This window comes from Ranitomeya variabilis, chromosome 4 (assembly GCF_051348905.1).
Source record: "Ranitomeya variabilis isolate aRanVar5 chromosome 4, aRanVar5.hap1, whole genome shotgun sequence".
In the NCBI taxonomy this organism is placed as follows: domain Eukaryota; kingdom Metazoa; phylum Chordata; class Amphibia; order Anura; family Dendrobatidae; genus Ranitomeya; species Ranitomeya variabilis.
The window spans coordinates 20162369-20179437 of record NC_135235.1 but is presented as its reverse complement, the minus strand read 5'-3'; positions in this window follow the sequence as shown (position 1 = coordinate 20179437).

Here is a 17069-nt window from a genome sequence, read left to right as displayed (position 1 = left end):
TCTTGAGGAGTTAAATCCCCTTACGTTTCCAATCATTGGAGCTGTTAATGTTGACTCTTCTGATGGGTGGCCCCCATATAGGCAATGTGATACTAATGGCCTGAATATGGGCGATACGCTTCTAAGACTTGACCTTTTTGTCTTTCTGAATGCAGACAATGAGCCAAGTCGTGGATTTTGGCTGTTTTATGGGGCTGAAAATAGGAAGAATCTGCATCGTGAAAGCACATGGAGAAGGGAATGATCTCCAGCATCCGTAAAGCTGACAGAGCTTACTTGATTGACACACGTTGTAAAATTATACTGCTGTTGGTCACCATAATGGCTTCTTTAAAAATGGGTGGCGACCAAATAGAAATGAGCTACGCAAGGTACATTTCTAACAAAATTTATGGCCAGAGCTTCAATGTAATGGAAAAAAACAACACTAGTCAGGTAAATGGTGAAGGAAACATCATAAAAGCCGCCCGTTCTTCATCTTCCTTCACCCTCAGAAAGCAGTCATTCATTTTAGATTTGGGGGTCTTGCTGTGTCCTCTTCATCATATCTCATCTACTGCTACTAAGTCGCCCGCCAGGGCTGTGGGGTTACTCGGTACCGGGTCCTGCGGTTCACAGGAGGATGTCACGGTGGCTGCGACCTGGTCCATGGCCCTGGGCGCCCATGTAAAAGGGAAAGGTCTTTAAAGGGATAAAGTTTATGTTCGTGACGCCACCTGTGGTATTCGGTCAGGGTGACCGACACTAACATGTTTGGCACTTTATTTGCTTCCCAATCACAGTAATGCCAGCACCATCTTTGGTGTGGCATTACTGTGATTGGCTGTCCGAACACTGGATGTTTGTCTTGCTGCCATGTGCATGACAGTGCGGCAAACATTGCTTCTGATCTGCGGTGAAATCATCCCCACCATTCAGAGAGCCGCAGTTCCCATGCTGTCAAAAGATGGCATGAGCACGCAGCTGTGATCAGAGGTGTAAACTTTACGTACAGTCTCTAGTGTCAGCTGATGGGACTACAACTCCTATGAGCCGACGCCTGCTGCTGCTAATAACAGCGAGAGCAGGAGTGGCTGATGGGAGTATTCATTAGCCGGAGTCTGCACTGTTAATAAATAGTTTTAAAAAAATCCAGCGTGGCTTCCTCTGTATTTTGATAACCAGCCAGGCAAAACTTCCAGCTAGGGGCTGCAACCCTCGGCTGTCAGCTTCAACAAGGCTGGTTATCAAGAATAGGGGGTCCCACACCATATTTTTCAATTATTTAAATAAACAATTTTAAAAAATGGCGTGGCATTCCCCCAATTTTTGACAACCAGCCTTGCTATAGCAGACAACTGGGGTGCTGGTATTCTGAGGCTTGTAAGAGGCCATGGATATTGCCCCCACAGCCTAAAAATAGCAACCCGCAGCTGCCCAGAAAAGGCACATCTATTAGATGCGCCAATTCTGGCCCTTTGCCTGGATCCTCTCACTTGCCCTGTAGTGGTAGCAAGTGGGGTTCATATTTGTAGGGTTGATGTCACCTTTGTTTTGTCAGGTGACATCAAGCCCACAGAGAAGTAATGGAGAGGCGTCTATAAGACACCTATTATGATGTAATGATTAAGAGAGCTTAGTCTCCAGAAACGCATTGAGATTCTTATCCATATGGTTTGTGCTGAAGTTTGAATCCTCCATGTTTAAGTTTGTGAATAAACAAAACGGATTCGGTGAAGCTGGACATTTTCTTCTCTTGTATCCATTACTACGCCTATAGTTATATGGTAAATAAAGACACAGCCAGAATAAAGTCCTTTATTATAAACAGAACAATTTTATTTAAAAATAACAAACACAGTTATACTCACCAAATGCCTAATTCCACCAAAGTTCTCATCTCCTGTAACAAAAAGAAAAAAAACTACAATATCCTTCATCCATGGTTTTGTACTACAACATAATCAATGTCTAGAGGATAAACGGTTTTCAACCTGAACAGCACCAAGATGCGACCGTCCAGGCTGTGAACTACTGGGGAATGAACTACTGGAAGCGCAGACTCAGTGACCGGCGGTGACATCATCAAGGCTGCATTCCCAGCTGGACTGAACTGCGATGACCTCAGCACCGTGGGAAAAAGTCGGTGATGAGGTCACCTTAGTTCAAACTCAGTGACTTCACAGCAGATCACCATGAGAATGGGACAAATGGATTATCATCTTCTCTGTGGAAAGGTGAGAAATGTTGCTTTTTATTTTAACTATTTTGCAGGAGACAATGACGTTGGTGGAATGGGCGATGTTGTAAGTATGGTTTAATTAACATTTTTTAAATGAGTCTGTGTCTTTTAATTAAAGGACTTTTTATCTGGGTGTGTGTTTTGTACAATATGACTATGGGGTTAGTAATGGGGGCGTCTTATTGACGCCTCTCCATTACTAACCTATGGGCTTCATGTCACCTGACAATACAAAGGTGACATCAACCCCCCCCAAATATTACCCCACTTGCCACCGCTACAGGGCAAGTGGGAAGAGCAAGACTAAGTGCCAGCATTCGCACATCTTAGAGATGCGTCTTTTCTGGGGCGGCTAAAAGCTGATGTTTTTAGCCTGAGTGGGGCTAGTATCCATGGCCCCTTCCTAGGCTATTCATATCAGCCTACAGCTGTCTGCATAGCCTTTGCTGGTTATTAATTATAGCCAGTAAAGGCTATTTATACAGCTGTAAGCTGATACTAATAGCCTGGGAAGCTCCATGGGTATTACCCCCTTCCCAGGCTATAAACATCTGCCCCCAGCTGTCGGTTTTCCCTCTGCTGGTTAAGTAAATTATGCTGCAGCGCACACCATTTATTTTTCTGAAAAATAACCTTTTAATAATTACATACATGCACAGTAAGCTGCACACGCATTGTATTAATTGTATATGTCACTGACATCTGAATATCTGTATATCTATGTGTATATAGTGTGTGTAATCCATCTATTATATCCTGTTAGCTCCTGCTGTGATTTTACAATACGTGGATGCTGAATTGCCGGCTTTTCTTAGCTAGACAGATGTAATATATACATATATATGTGTGTGTCACTGACATCTATATATCTATGTATTCTACGTGTATATATCCTTTCTATCTATCCCATCCATTTCAGCTTTTTTCTCAGGACCCAGACCTGTTTGTTGGGTCCAGCAGAAAAATATTCGGCTTTCCCATTGACTTGCATTGGATCTGTTATTCGGTACAATACACGGATGGATATTAGAAAGTATTTGTGCCGATTTTCCGGAATCTGAATATTTCACTATTCGCTAGTTGTTATTTACCTTTGTTTTCTGCATTATATGCTTTCTGGCTACTTTGGGTGCAGTTACGGAGATCTCCAAATATCAGAACATAGTACACAAATGTAAAAAGAGAAATGGCTCACCTTGTTGAGTCGAGCAAACCTAATATTTCTGCTTGATTTGCATGAATCGCATATATTCACAATTTGTTTATTTCAATGCATGGGGAGGGATGATTAAAGGGACATTTTGGGCATGTCTCGTATAAATTGGTGGGTCATTGGGCCAAATACTCTGTACGGCAGACATAGCCCCCTGCCCAGGATGACCCTTCTCATCGTAATACGACTTGTGTCCCTTTAAATATACAATGAATTCGGTTAATAGAAATGTCTGTTTATCCCGTGAGAACAGATTTGGAGGTAAAAAGTCTCCTGCGGTCAGAACGTTTTCTTGTAAAACTCTGCCTCGGTTATTTTAGAGACTATGAATAAAAAAGAGGAAATGAAAAGGAAGCGTTTGACAGCAGAAGAGAGCGGCGCCGCGCTCCTGATGTCTGCCCTCCGGCTGGTTTCATCTGAGAAATTCATTATTTTTGGTCCTAAATTTATCACAAGACTAGTCTCATCATAGCTCTCTTACGTTACGGCGGAGTGTAATGATACAATGTTGCCAAGCTTCCATTTCCTGTAGCCGTGCGCTGTAACTTTAATTGATATTTCCAATATTTCCTCTTCATATCGGTGAAACAATCGAGGTTGGATCAGAATTCATTACTCTGATCCAGTGTAGAAAAAAAAAAAAGATTTCTGGCAATGCGTTGGGGGAGGGGAAGGCATCAAAAACTCATTATACCTGCGAGAGCCGTAATTACCTGCAGTCTGTGTGTACAGATGTGATGTGACGCTTCCCTGTCATTTGCCCCGAAGACAAGATCCACAATTATCTATGTATCTTCATCACACATTGTGACGTTGGCCCTGTGGATCCTCGATAATATTAATCACACCCTCCTCTCCTGAAACACTCTGTGCTGCTGGGGGACCTTACTGCTTTCACCATGTCTCAATGAAGTTTCTCCTTACGGAGACCACCATGCTTACATAGGGAGAATTCCGGCCAGGGCAGATTGGTGGCAGAAAATAAAAGCCCCCCTAAGCAGGAAGGAAAGCAGGACAAGTCACTGTAACCCCCCCCCCCACACTTGTTTTTAATCCCTCCTCACATCATCACTCTACCCCTATCCTTACTAAAATTACATGACTGAACAAGTCACTGGCTCCAGACAAAATAAACACACCTTATTGCTGCCGTTACTACTTTAATGATCTTATTGGCTGGACTATATTCTAGCTCCACCCACTTTACATTCTCAGCCCTCCCCAGAGGAGCTTTTAATCCTCACATCATGGCATTGTCCCTTAGCTCCCTAGCATCATATGAGGGATAAGGTCAGTGCCTCCTGAAAACATCAACGTCCTCCTCTTCTGCTGATGCTGCGCTTTAAATGATTTAATTGGCTGCATGGTGTCTTAACTCAACTTTATTCAGACTTTCAGTCTAAACCCCTGAGGAGCTTAATTTTTTCACATCGTGGCATTACCCTTTTTCCACATCAACATCATATGAGCGTATAAGTCATTGCCTCTGGGAAAGAACAATATGCTATTCTTCTGCAGCCGCTACCACTTCAGTGATCCTATTGGCTGCATGGTATGTTAGCTCCACTTATTTCAGACTCTCAGTCTGCACCTCAGAGTAGCTATCTGCCCTCACATCATGACATTACCCCTATCCTCACTACATGGTATGAGTGGAAAGGTCATTGCCTCCTGAAAAGGTCAACATGCTCCTCTTCTGCTGATGCTACCATTGCAATCATCCGATTGGCTGCAGAATACACAAACTCCGCCCACTTCAGATGCTCAGTCTAAACTCAATAGGAGCTTACTTTCCTCACATCATGGTGTAGAGGTCACTGTCTCTAGAAAAGATCAACATGCTCCTCTTCTGCAGCTGTTACTATTTCTATGATCCTATTGGCTGCATTGTATCTAAGCTCCACTTACTTCAGACTCTCAGTCTACACCTCAGAGTAGCTTTCCATCACGTTTTCCTCGATATCATCACATTTGGACCAGTCATTGCCTCGTGACAAGATCAACAGGCTCCTCATCTGCTGCTATTATCATTTCAATGATTTTATTGGCTGCAGAGTATAGCTCCTCCCACTTCAGATTCTCAGCCTACGCCCCTGAGGAGCTGTAGATCATTACTGAAGTCAGTGTGGTTCTGAGCCTATCACTAATTACATGTGTCAATAGCAGAAACCAGATACATCCAGGATATTTCTCAGTGTCATCCGTAATCTAGGACATCCCTGACTTCTCTCATACTGTGCAAGAGATTTGCTTAAATTAGCATAACCCAGTTTGTGCAGAGCTGGATCCTTGCACACAGGGATAACAGAGAGAGATTGTGCTAAACATAGTCCTGACCCAGCTACACTCATTCTGTCAATTTATTAAAGTGGCGACGTTCACATTAATTACTGGACTTGTATTTATTAATCTCATCCATAAAACCACTGATTTCTGCAATGTCCGGTATCGCGCGGAGCAATTTGCAGCTGATATAGAGTGGTCATGTCCTAATCATCGCCTTCTTATAGGAAATTACCATGTGAGAACATCAAATTCTAATTTGTGGGTTTTTTGCGCAGTCACTAAAATATTAAATGTGAATAAATACCACCGGGAGTAATGTGTAATTACGGCCTCGATGAGATATCACCCTCATGTATAATTTGCAGCCGGTTATAAATGATGTTCAATTTTGGTCGTATTTTAACAAGAGCAAATTGGAATTTAAGTTATAGTTTTATTGGTTAAGTAAAAACGACGGAGAATTTACGGGATTTACGGCTTTCATTTATTTATCTCGGATTCCAATTTTAAAGGGGAAATAATTAGTTTCACCATTTAAGCTCTATGAAAATTAAAGGGATTTTCCAGTTATTGGGTTTGCCCCATAAATGATAATTATTGCCTATCCACACGATAGGTGAAAAATGTAATTGTTGGAGATCTAAATGTCAAGATCCACACTGACCACAAGATTGGGGGTCCCAAAAGGAATGTTAGACCAACGACATGACCATTACTCCGGGATCGGTGGTCATGGAGAACTAAAGGTTTCATAGGCCCCAAGAAGTAAATGGAGTGGTGGTCACATGTGAGGATTACTTCTCCAATCAGACATGATTTAGAACCCCAATTCTAGTGATTGCTGGGGGTCACTGCGCTCATTGGTGGATTTGCCTGCAATGAGCAATGTATGCAAAGAAATCAAACCAGTGCTATCAATCATTAGGTGCATGCAAAACCCGTGGGCGGAATAGTGCACCAAGGGGCATTTGTCATCCTAATTGGCATATTTAATTACATTTCAGGCTTACACAGTGGAGGCAGCGATAACAACACTAAATGTGCAATTTTTATAGGGTTGATATCCCCTAAAAGGCCATGAGCTTAGTTTATAGTATCAGTTTGGGCTGACACACTCCCTTTAACACAGTTAGTACAATGCTGATGAGCACATTCAGTTTTGATGGGAAGACTGTTATGATCTGGTGACCTTGGAGCCGCATGAAACTTTCTCTGGAGTCGGTGGAACCTGTACTGACCACAAATCCTGAACTAACACCGCAACTAGAAGTAGCCGTGGGGTGTGCCTAACATACCCTAGACACCTCGACACAGCCGGAGGACTAAATACCCCTATAGATGGAAATAGGAATGCTACCTTGCCTCAGAGAAGACCCCCAAAGGATAGGCATCCCCCCACAAATAATGACTGTGAGTAGGAGAAGAATAGACACCCGCAGGTAGAAAACAGGATTTAGCAAAAGAGGCCACTCTAGCTAAATAGGAAAGGATAGGACAGATTACTAGGCGGTCAGTATTAAAACCCTTCCAAAAATATCCACAGCAGATAATACAAAAAGTTCCACAATCTAACTAAAGACATGGAATGTATATCTGACACTCCAGAGAATCCAACAAGACTGAGAAAATACTGACACAATCTAAGCTGGACAAGAAAACACAAAGAATAGCACTGAATTGTGAAGCACACAGAACGTGTGCCACAGGAAAAAAAAAACCAGACACTTATCTTTGCTGATTTGGCAGAAAGGCAGGAGGAACCAAGCAGAGGTCCAACACCTCCCAACAACAATTGACAACTGGCAAGGACTAATGAATCCTGCACGCCTAAATACCCCAGTCAGAACTGCAATCAGCAGATACACCTGACTAGGACTGCAACTCAGGGGCAACTGCATTACCACCTACAACCACCGGAGGGAGCCCAAAAGCAGAATTCACAATAGAAGACATGCTTAAAGTAGGGATAATTTTTGGACCCACAAAAGTAATTAACCCAACCAGTGTACAGGCGTTTGGCTTTTTCGCCAGCTGATCAGTGACAGGTTTACAAAGAGTTGCGATCAGGAATGAGCATTCTTCAATGTTCCTGCACGACTTGCATCGTTCCAGGCCTACTGGAGGCGTAACAATGATTTTTTAGTGCATGGGTTGTTTCAATTTTTTTGTTTTATTGGGAAATGTTTTTCAAAACTTTTACATTCAAAAATATATGCAAAGAATCCATTAGAGATGAAGTTATACATTTGATGAGAATCCAATTGGGGTAGAATTTTTGAAAATTTGCAGGATCCTATGAATTCAAATACTTTGAGATTTCATGTTCACAAACTGCAAATGTCTGTCGCCGGTCTACACATTGCAGAAAATTGCATCAGCCACATAATGCTCAAGTGCCCAGAGATGCAGCAGCGTGGGCTTCCCCACAGTCCTTGCTATCACATATATTCTATATACTTTTACTTATATAGCGACATCATATTCCACAGCACTTTACAGACATTACCACCACTGTCCCCATTGAGGCTCAAAATCTATATTCATGTCTTTAGAGTGAGGGCGGAAACCCATGCAAACAAGCAGAGAACATACAAACTCCTTAAAGATGTTTTCCTTGGTGGGATTTGAACCCAGGACCACAACGCTGCCAAGCAACAGTGCTAACCACTATCAGCCTGTATAAAAGCTGAGACAAGGAATGCAGCAGATATTCTTTATTGAATCTAGATAGTGAATAAACTTTACAGATCACAACATAGCCATAGAAATAGGGAGAGAGAGCCATAAAACACTGAGTAAACATTACATATTGTGTGTGACATCTCAGCGGTGAACAACAGCTACCATCCATTTGTCCATAGCCATTGAAGTCACTTGGGTATTACGAAGGCACTGCTTCATTAAAGAGCTTGATAAGTGTTCAATTCAGTCCTAGGAGACGTCAGAGTGTTACACGTGTGTTTTCAGGGTGATTTGAGGCTTTGAGAATTATTTTGGGGGGAAAAATTCTGCAAATCTGAGAATATTCAAATTTCAAAAGGATCTCTAGCATATCTATCGTGTCCAACATTTTTAACATTTCTATTGTAGCAAAACTGTTCTTAGTAACAACAAGAAGAAAAAAAAATGTGTCGATTTGGAGAAGATCCAACTATTAGATCCATGGTTTGTCCCAAAGGCCTTTGAGAAGATAATAATCGATGCTACAAAGTGACTTTAAGAGTTTACATTCTCAAAAAAAAAAGAAAACCTCAAAAACTAAGGTATGAAGGTGAAAGCTCCCAGCGGAGGTGTGGATGCTAATTCTATGCTGGATATTCATGGCCGAGGTCAAGGAACAATGAAGGGGACACTAAGCGACTCCCTATTAGTTGTATTTAGATAATGGAGGAGAGAGGAGAATAAATAAATGTGCTGACATCTCAAAGCTCAATGCTGGAGCAAACAAACCAAAGGACGTGGCGAGGATTCGGGGGGGATTAGACAGATAAGCAGAGGCAGCGGTATATATCATTCAGCATCTTTATAGACAGGCCTACGTGCGGAGAACATGAGCGCATAGAAAGTAGATGGATAGAGAGAAGCTTAACCCCTTATCGTAGGCAAAAACAGCTCCGGCAGAAAAGACTTTGATATGAGCCATGATAGGAGGCACTTTTATCTGCACACCCAGGGGAAGCGGCAGGGCGGAAACTCTCCGGGACGAGTCAAGATGACTTAAGTAGATACTTTACTGTTTGTAATACAAAGTATTTATCCCAATCACCTAGAGGCCGAGAACTTATCGTTCAAGTGTAGAGATGGCGTCTTCTACTCCGAGAAGTTTCGAGAAAAATAAGAACATAAGCTGGAGTTTTATATTGATTTATATAGCAGACTTTGAATAGTTAAAAGTAAGTTTTTGGAATTCTAAAATGTATTTATTTATTTGACTCATTTATATAGCGCCATTAATTATATTATATAGCGCCATTATATATCACTAAAATCAGAACGGTGGAGATCAGACGCCCGGCAATCCCATGATCTGTGGATTAAGGGACCGTCACTGTGCCTGGCATTGCCACTCATTGTAGCTTAGGTTAAAGAGGATATCCAGGACTATAAAAACATGTGCCTAAGCAGTAACAGGCTGGTAGTTTTGTATCTACCTGGTTGTTGTGCTCGGCGCCATTCATCGTCGGCACAGACTTCAGCTGACGTCACGTCTACAGAGCGGCAGTTTATTTTCCTGTTGACAAGGTGGAACTACTAGTGTCAGGCTGATTGACAGCCGACTCCCCACTGCCTAATTGGGGGAAGCCGGCTGTCAATCAGCATGACGCCAGTAGTCCCGCTCTGTCAACAGGAAGAGAAACCGCTGCTCTGTTGACAGGGAGCAGCTGAATCTCTGGCAGGAACAATCAATGACTGTCGCAGGGCACAACATGCAGGGAGTTACATCTGCTAACAACTACAAGCCTGTTAGTGCATTTTTTCTAAAGTCCTGGATATCTCCTTTACTTCAAAAGTATGGGGCTGAGCTGCAAAACCTGGTGCAGCCACTTCAAAAAGCGCAGAGCTGTGCCAGGCATACAATGAAGTGGGTACAGTATTCCCAGGAGCCGGGTCATTATTTTTAGTCTGGTTCAGATGAGCAGATGACTTCATGGTATGAGAGAGAAGAGGGAGGAGGGTATGAGGCTGCAGAATCGCCCTGAAACTGTTTGTGAGACTGCATGGTATGAGAGGGAGGAGGGTATGAGGCTGCAGATTCCCCGGCCTACCATGCAATTTTTTTTAAATAACTTTCAATTAGACCCTTCTCCCAGCACCCTGTATGCACCCCTCTCCCAGCACCCTGTAGGCACCCCGCTTCAAGCACCCTAAGTACAACCCTCTCCCAGCACCCTGTATGCACCCCGCTTCAAGCACCCTAAGTACAACCCGCTCCCAGCACCCTGTATGCACCCCGCTCCCAGCTCCCTCAGCCCAGCACCCTCCACCCAGCACCCTGCATGCACCCACTCCCCAAATCCGAACCTGCTATAACTTTCACATTTGCTGATAAATCTAACGCTGACCTCGGGGGGCCCTGGTTCATCTCTACTTGATGAAATGTGTGCAGGAATAAGATGCGCTAAATTCAATGAGAGGTGTGCGCCAGTAAGAGAGATCCGGCACCTCATTCAGCTGCTGTGTGACCTTCCTGTCACAATCGTTGGTGAACATGTTGGTGAATCTGTGAGCTGTGGATGGCCACGTCACTCCTGGCTAGTTGGCAGAGCTGGCTCGGACTGCCAAAAAAGCTCTAAAAGTAGCAAACATTTTGCAGCAGTTTTACACCAGAAACTACTTGATGAATGGAACCCTAAAATTGTACCTTGTACCCCAAATCTGGATCTGACATATCTGTGTCTTTTTATCTTGAGACCGACCCTACAGAGACCCCGCTGCCCGCTGTGGACTCCGCTCTGCTGTCTATCTGGTGCTTGGTATCCTGTACTGCTGCATCCCGGCCCTGGATCTGTGTACACAGTAAGCTGGGTTACACTGCCATCTCTCAGCTCTGCTACATCTGACTCGCAAACTTGTCCGGTTCTGTTTATTTTCACTGTTTGAATGTCATTATTAAAGTTTGAGCTTCTGTTTTGCACTGGTACAAGTAACATGGAATTAAATCTACTCCATCCTCTAGCTGGAAACAATTTACACTAATTATTAGCAGCAATTATAGCACATTGTTAGGCTGTGCGTGGACCCGTCCCCTGACAACTTTTTAAAAAAAGTTACCAGTGAGAAAAATAAAAAAAGGGCAAATTATTGCACATACAGCGAGCACCATAATTCATGTCTTTATTTTTTTGGCTCATGAGGAAAGATAAAACCTGTGGGGAATTTATCAAGTCTTTTGCTGCAGTTTTTCTTTATGTCAAAAAGTTTCAAATTTTGTATGAAATAAAAATAAAACTCCAAGCGTCGCCCCTAAGATGAATTCCCTCTTTTGTGCTTCGACATTGGCGTAACAATAAAAAGTCTCCGGTCGTGGCCATGTGTCACCCCAGTATCCTGCCATTGATGGCAGACATTCATGTTCCTTAGTCATAGGCAGACTTGTAGAACATTGGGAGTTGTAGTAGCAGGAGTGTAGGTGTGAGCGCCGCTCTGGTAACTGATGATATATATCAGTTCTCGCTGACCCCAGAGAGCTTCACAGACAAGATGGAAGAAGCAATTTCCCGGACGAGTCATTAGGGGGCAGGTGAGGGATCGCTTCATAACTCAGATAAATTGAGGGCAGCTTTTGGGTTACTTGGGGACGGACCTGGCCCCACCTTTGTGTAACGGGGTGAGAAATGAATTAGTTTATGCAGCTTATTATCTCATTAAATGCGATTGCTGTCGGATTGTGATTTATCATCCGTGCGGCCGCTCTCCTGAGAAACTGCTTTATGTCTTAATGAAGGGCTCTGGATAAATTCTAGTATTAGCCGAGACGTATGTACGAGCCGGCAGGCGATGGGAAACACTCAGCAATAGGCAGACGCAGCAGAGCCGAGCCTGAATCGCTTATAGGTAGCGATACCTAAATTCAAAAGATTTGCTTTCATTTAGAAGAAAAATTTGTTGGAAATCAATTCAGGTGGGAGAGAGTTAAAAAAAAATATACTCGCCTTCCTCAACTCTCCCGTAACTCTCCTAACTCTCCTCTGATCTTCTCCGCTTTCTTCTCTACAGTTTGGGTCTTTGTTCTTGAGGGTCTTCACTATGTCCCGTGGTGTCACGTGGAGCCCGATGCCTGACATTAGCGTTAATTTGTTTCATGTGAGATCATAGGATCTAGCAAAAAAAGCTAGAAAACATCTTATGAGGAGCGATGAGGGACTTGACAATAGTGGTAATGGTAAGAGAGGGTCACGGAAAGGTGGATGTTTTTTTAAAACCTTCCAGACCCTCATAATCCGGTAAAATGACATCTGACTTGTGGCCATTTTGCCAAATTTGCACAAAAATAGAATCCCCCAAAATGTGGAATTTGTAGTTTGTCATGAATTCATTTTATGTAGAATCGATATGCTCCTCTCTTATTACACACGTGTAATGATTTACTCTAGAAATATGGTATAATGGCGCAATTACAGAATGGAAGACATGCAGATACTGGACGGCAGCAAGTGATAGTAGACATTACCGTAACCCATAAGAGTTGTCGCCAAGCTTTCCACATTCTATAAATGAGAAAACATAGAAAATGGCATCATATATCATGTCACTTGCTTGAGGTTCCTTAATAACAAAAACAGAGAATGATTTGCATTATGTCCTCCACATGTGGGCTGTCGTTTGGAGGCGATACGTCAGGATGGCTCATTCATTTTCCAAAATTATCCAAGCAGACAGAAAGCATATAGAAGAATCAGAGAAGTGCCATGGACAAGTTATAAAAATAGTAGAGAGGAACAAGAAGGTACAAAGAGCCTGTATAAAAGCAAAGTCTGGAAATGCAGCGGCCATTGTGTGATGAATCTGGATAATGAGAGGACGTCACAGCTCAACCATAGAAATAGGGAGAGAAAGACATAAACACTGAGGAAACTATCCGTTTACATGTTGTGGCTGTATTTAAAAATCGATTCAAAAGCATTTCTACTGTGACTGAGTAAAAAAGAAAGCCATTAAAAAAGAAAGTGTAGCGCCCCCACTGCCGCAGGGCCGAGGGGTACCCGGTACCGGGCCTCTGAGTCTCTGTTCTGGGGTTGTCACGGTGGCTAGGCCCGGTCCGTGACCCTGCTGAGGGGTGCCCAATAAAGGAATGACAGTTCGGTGTGTAGTGCAGGACGCAATCAATCACAAGGACACCAGGGTGCAGTCTCTTTACCTCTTTACTGAAGGTTGTAGGATCCTCAGTCCAGAGCGCTGTTAACAGGGCTGCCTGAGACCGGCCAGTCCGAAGGCACATCAGGAGTTTCCTTTACAGGTGGGAATCAGTATCTACCTTCTAGCGCCTGTGTGTTGTAGTCCTTCCCTGCTGAGCCCCCGGGATAGTCCTCACAACTGGTTCTGTCTGTCTCCGATAATCGTTCTCTCCGTCCCGCAGGTGATATGGTAGGACGCACCCGTATGACGGGGTAGGCCTGGAGTTCTTCCGGGACTCTAGAGTCGCCCCTCTCCCACAACTGCCTCCGTTGTCTGCTTAGGTGTTTTAGTGAGACAGCCAACCTATAATTGGCTGTCCTGCCATGGTTTGCAGTAGTGCTTAGAGTCTCTTACTTGCTTGGCGTTCCGGCCACCGACTGTTTGCACCTCAGAAGGATGTTGCTTGGTTCTTACAGCACAACTCCTTCTGGTCCTATTGCCTCTTTTCTGTATTCCCGTTGCTCACTGGTTTGTGCTGCTGCTAGGAGTCTGCCAGGATCCCATCCCTGACAGGTCCTCTCTCTAGCTCTCCCCAGTTAGTTCTCACCCTCTTCCTGTCCAACCCCCAGTTTTACCAGAGTGTGAGGAGTGGCCTACTAGATAGAACCACTCCCCCTGGTGGCCGGAGTGTGAAATGTAGTGTGTGTTACCTGATCAGGTGAACTCCTTTAGTGCAATCAGACGTAACATCACTCCCCTTAGTGGCAGAGCGACGTTACTGCAACAACCAGGACTCTGGGGCGCTGCACTCCCCCCCCCCCGGATAAATCCAGTACTCCCGGACTGGGAAAAAAAACAAGAACAACAATACATGTTAACAGAGAACACACCAAAATATCATAAACAATCAAACAAAACAGTGCTTCCCTTTATGGGAGGTGAAGACTCTTGAACGTTGCAAAGGTTAGATCATGCACAGTTTATGACTCTCAGTTCAGTGGTTGAAACGGCGGGGACCCCGGGTAAACAAAGGGGTCCCCATTTAGAAGTTTTTTGGAGCAATTCACTGTCCATTACTCCGTTGTCCATTTTTAAAACCTGTAACAGAAGATATATACACAAACATTTTCAACTAAATAACAGCCCTCCTTAATACTTCTAAGTTTTGTAGCGGAGGGGAGTTTGTTTCTGAGTGCTGCATGTGGACCTTCGCAGCACAGGGGTTGCTACTGGCCTAACAGGGCCCACTATACTTGCTACCCTGTCATGAATCCCCAATGGCTAGGGATAGCACAGGATAAGCAAAGTATAATAAATATCGGACGAGCTCTAGGGTGATGGAACCTGGGCTGACCGCTGCCCTACGCCTGACAAACGCAACTAGAGATAGCCAGGGAGCGTGCCTACGTTGGTTCTAGACGCCACGCACCAGCCTAAGAGCTAACTAGTACTGCAGAGAAAACAAAGACCTCACTTGCCTCCAGAGGAATTAACCCCAAAGATATAGTTGCCCCCCACATGTATTGACGGTGAAATGAGAGGAAGGCACATACATAGAGATGATGCCAACTCATGGCACATGGGGAGAACCTCAGTCCACTAGAGCAACCAGCTAACAAAGAGACATTCTAAGCAAGCTGGACAAAAAAACCAAACAACTGAAAATCAGCACTTAGCTTATCCTGAAAGATCTGGGAGCAGGTAGGCAGGAACCAAACAGAGCACATCTGAACACATTGATAGCCGGCAAGGGAAATGACAGAGAGGCCAGGTAAAATAGGAAACACCCAGCCTCTGATGGACAGATGGAAACCAAAGGCCGCAACCCACCAAAGTCACCCAGTACCAGCAGTAACCACCAGAGGGAGCCCGCAAACAGAATCCACAACAGTACCCCCCCCTTGAGGAGGGGTCACCGAACCCTCACGAGAACCCCCAGGGCGATCAGGGTGAGCTCTATGGAAGGCGCGGACCAAATCAGTCGCATGAACATCGGAGGCGACCACCCAGGAATTGTCCTCCTGACCATAACCCTTCCACTTAACCAAATACTGGAGTCTGCGTCTGGAAACACGAGAATCCAAGATCTTCTCAACAACATACTCCAATTCTCCCTCCACCAGCACCGGAGCAGGAGGCTCGACCGAAGGAACAACAGGCACCTCATACCTCCGCAACAACGACCGATGGAACACATTATGAATAGCGAACGATGCTGGGAGATCCAAACGGAAAGATACAGGGTTAAGAATCTCCGAGATCCTATAAGGACCGATGAACCGAGGCTTGAACTTAGGAGAAGAGACCTTCATAGGGACAAAACGAGAAGACAACCACACCAAGTCCCCAACAAGAAGTCGGGGACCCACGCGGTGACGGCGATTAGCAAACTGCCGAGTCTTCTCCTGAGATAACTTCAAATTGTCCACCACCTGATTCCAAATCTGATGTAGCCTGTCCACCACCACGTCCACTCCAGGACAATCCGAAGACTCCACCTGACCAGAGGAAAAACGAGGATGAAACCCCGAATTACAAAAAAAAGGAGAGACCAACGTGGCCGAACTAGCCCGATTATTAAGAGCAAATTCGGCCAGTGGCAAAAAAGCAACCCAGTCATCCTGATCAGCAGAAACAAAACACCTCAAATAAGTTTCCAAGGTCTGATTAGTTCGCTCCGTCTGGCCATTCGTCTGAGGATGGAATGCAGACGAGAAAGACAAATCAATGCCCATCTTGGCACAAAACGTCCGCCAAAATCTAGACACAAACTGGGATCCCCTGTCAGAAACGATATTCTCCGGAATCCCATGCAAACGAACCACGTTCTGAAAAAACAAAGGAACCAACTCAGAGGAGGAGGGCAACTTAGGCAAGGGCACCAAATGAACCATCTTAGAAAAGCGGTCACACACAACCCAGATAACGGACATTTTCTGTGAAACCGGGAGATCAGAAATAAAATCCATGGAAATGTGCGTCCAAGGCCTCTTCGGGATGGGCAAGGATAACAACAACCCACTAGCCCGTAAACAGCAAGGCTTAGCTCGAGCACACACTTCACAAGACTGCACAAAGGTACGCACATCCCTAGACAAGGAAGGCCACCAAAAAGACCTGGCCACCAAGTCTCTTGTACCAAATATTCCAGGATGACCAGCCAACACAGAAGAATGGACCTCGGAGATGACTCTACTGGTCCAATCATCCGGAACAAACAGTCTTTCTGGTGGACATCGATCCGGTTTATCCACCTGAAACTCCTGCAATGCGCGTCGCAAGTCTGGGGATACGGCGGACAATATTACTCCATCCCTAAGGATACCAGCAGGCCCAGTGTCTCCAGGAGAGTCAGGCACAAAACTCCTGGAAAGAGCATCTGCCTTCACATTCTTTGAACCTGGCAGGTATGAAACCACGAAATTGAAACGAGAAAAAAATAACGACCAACGAGCCTGTCTGGGATTCAAACGCCTGGCAGACTCAAGGTAAATGAGATTCTTGTGATCAGTC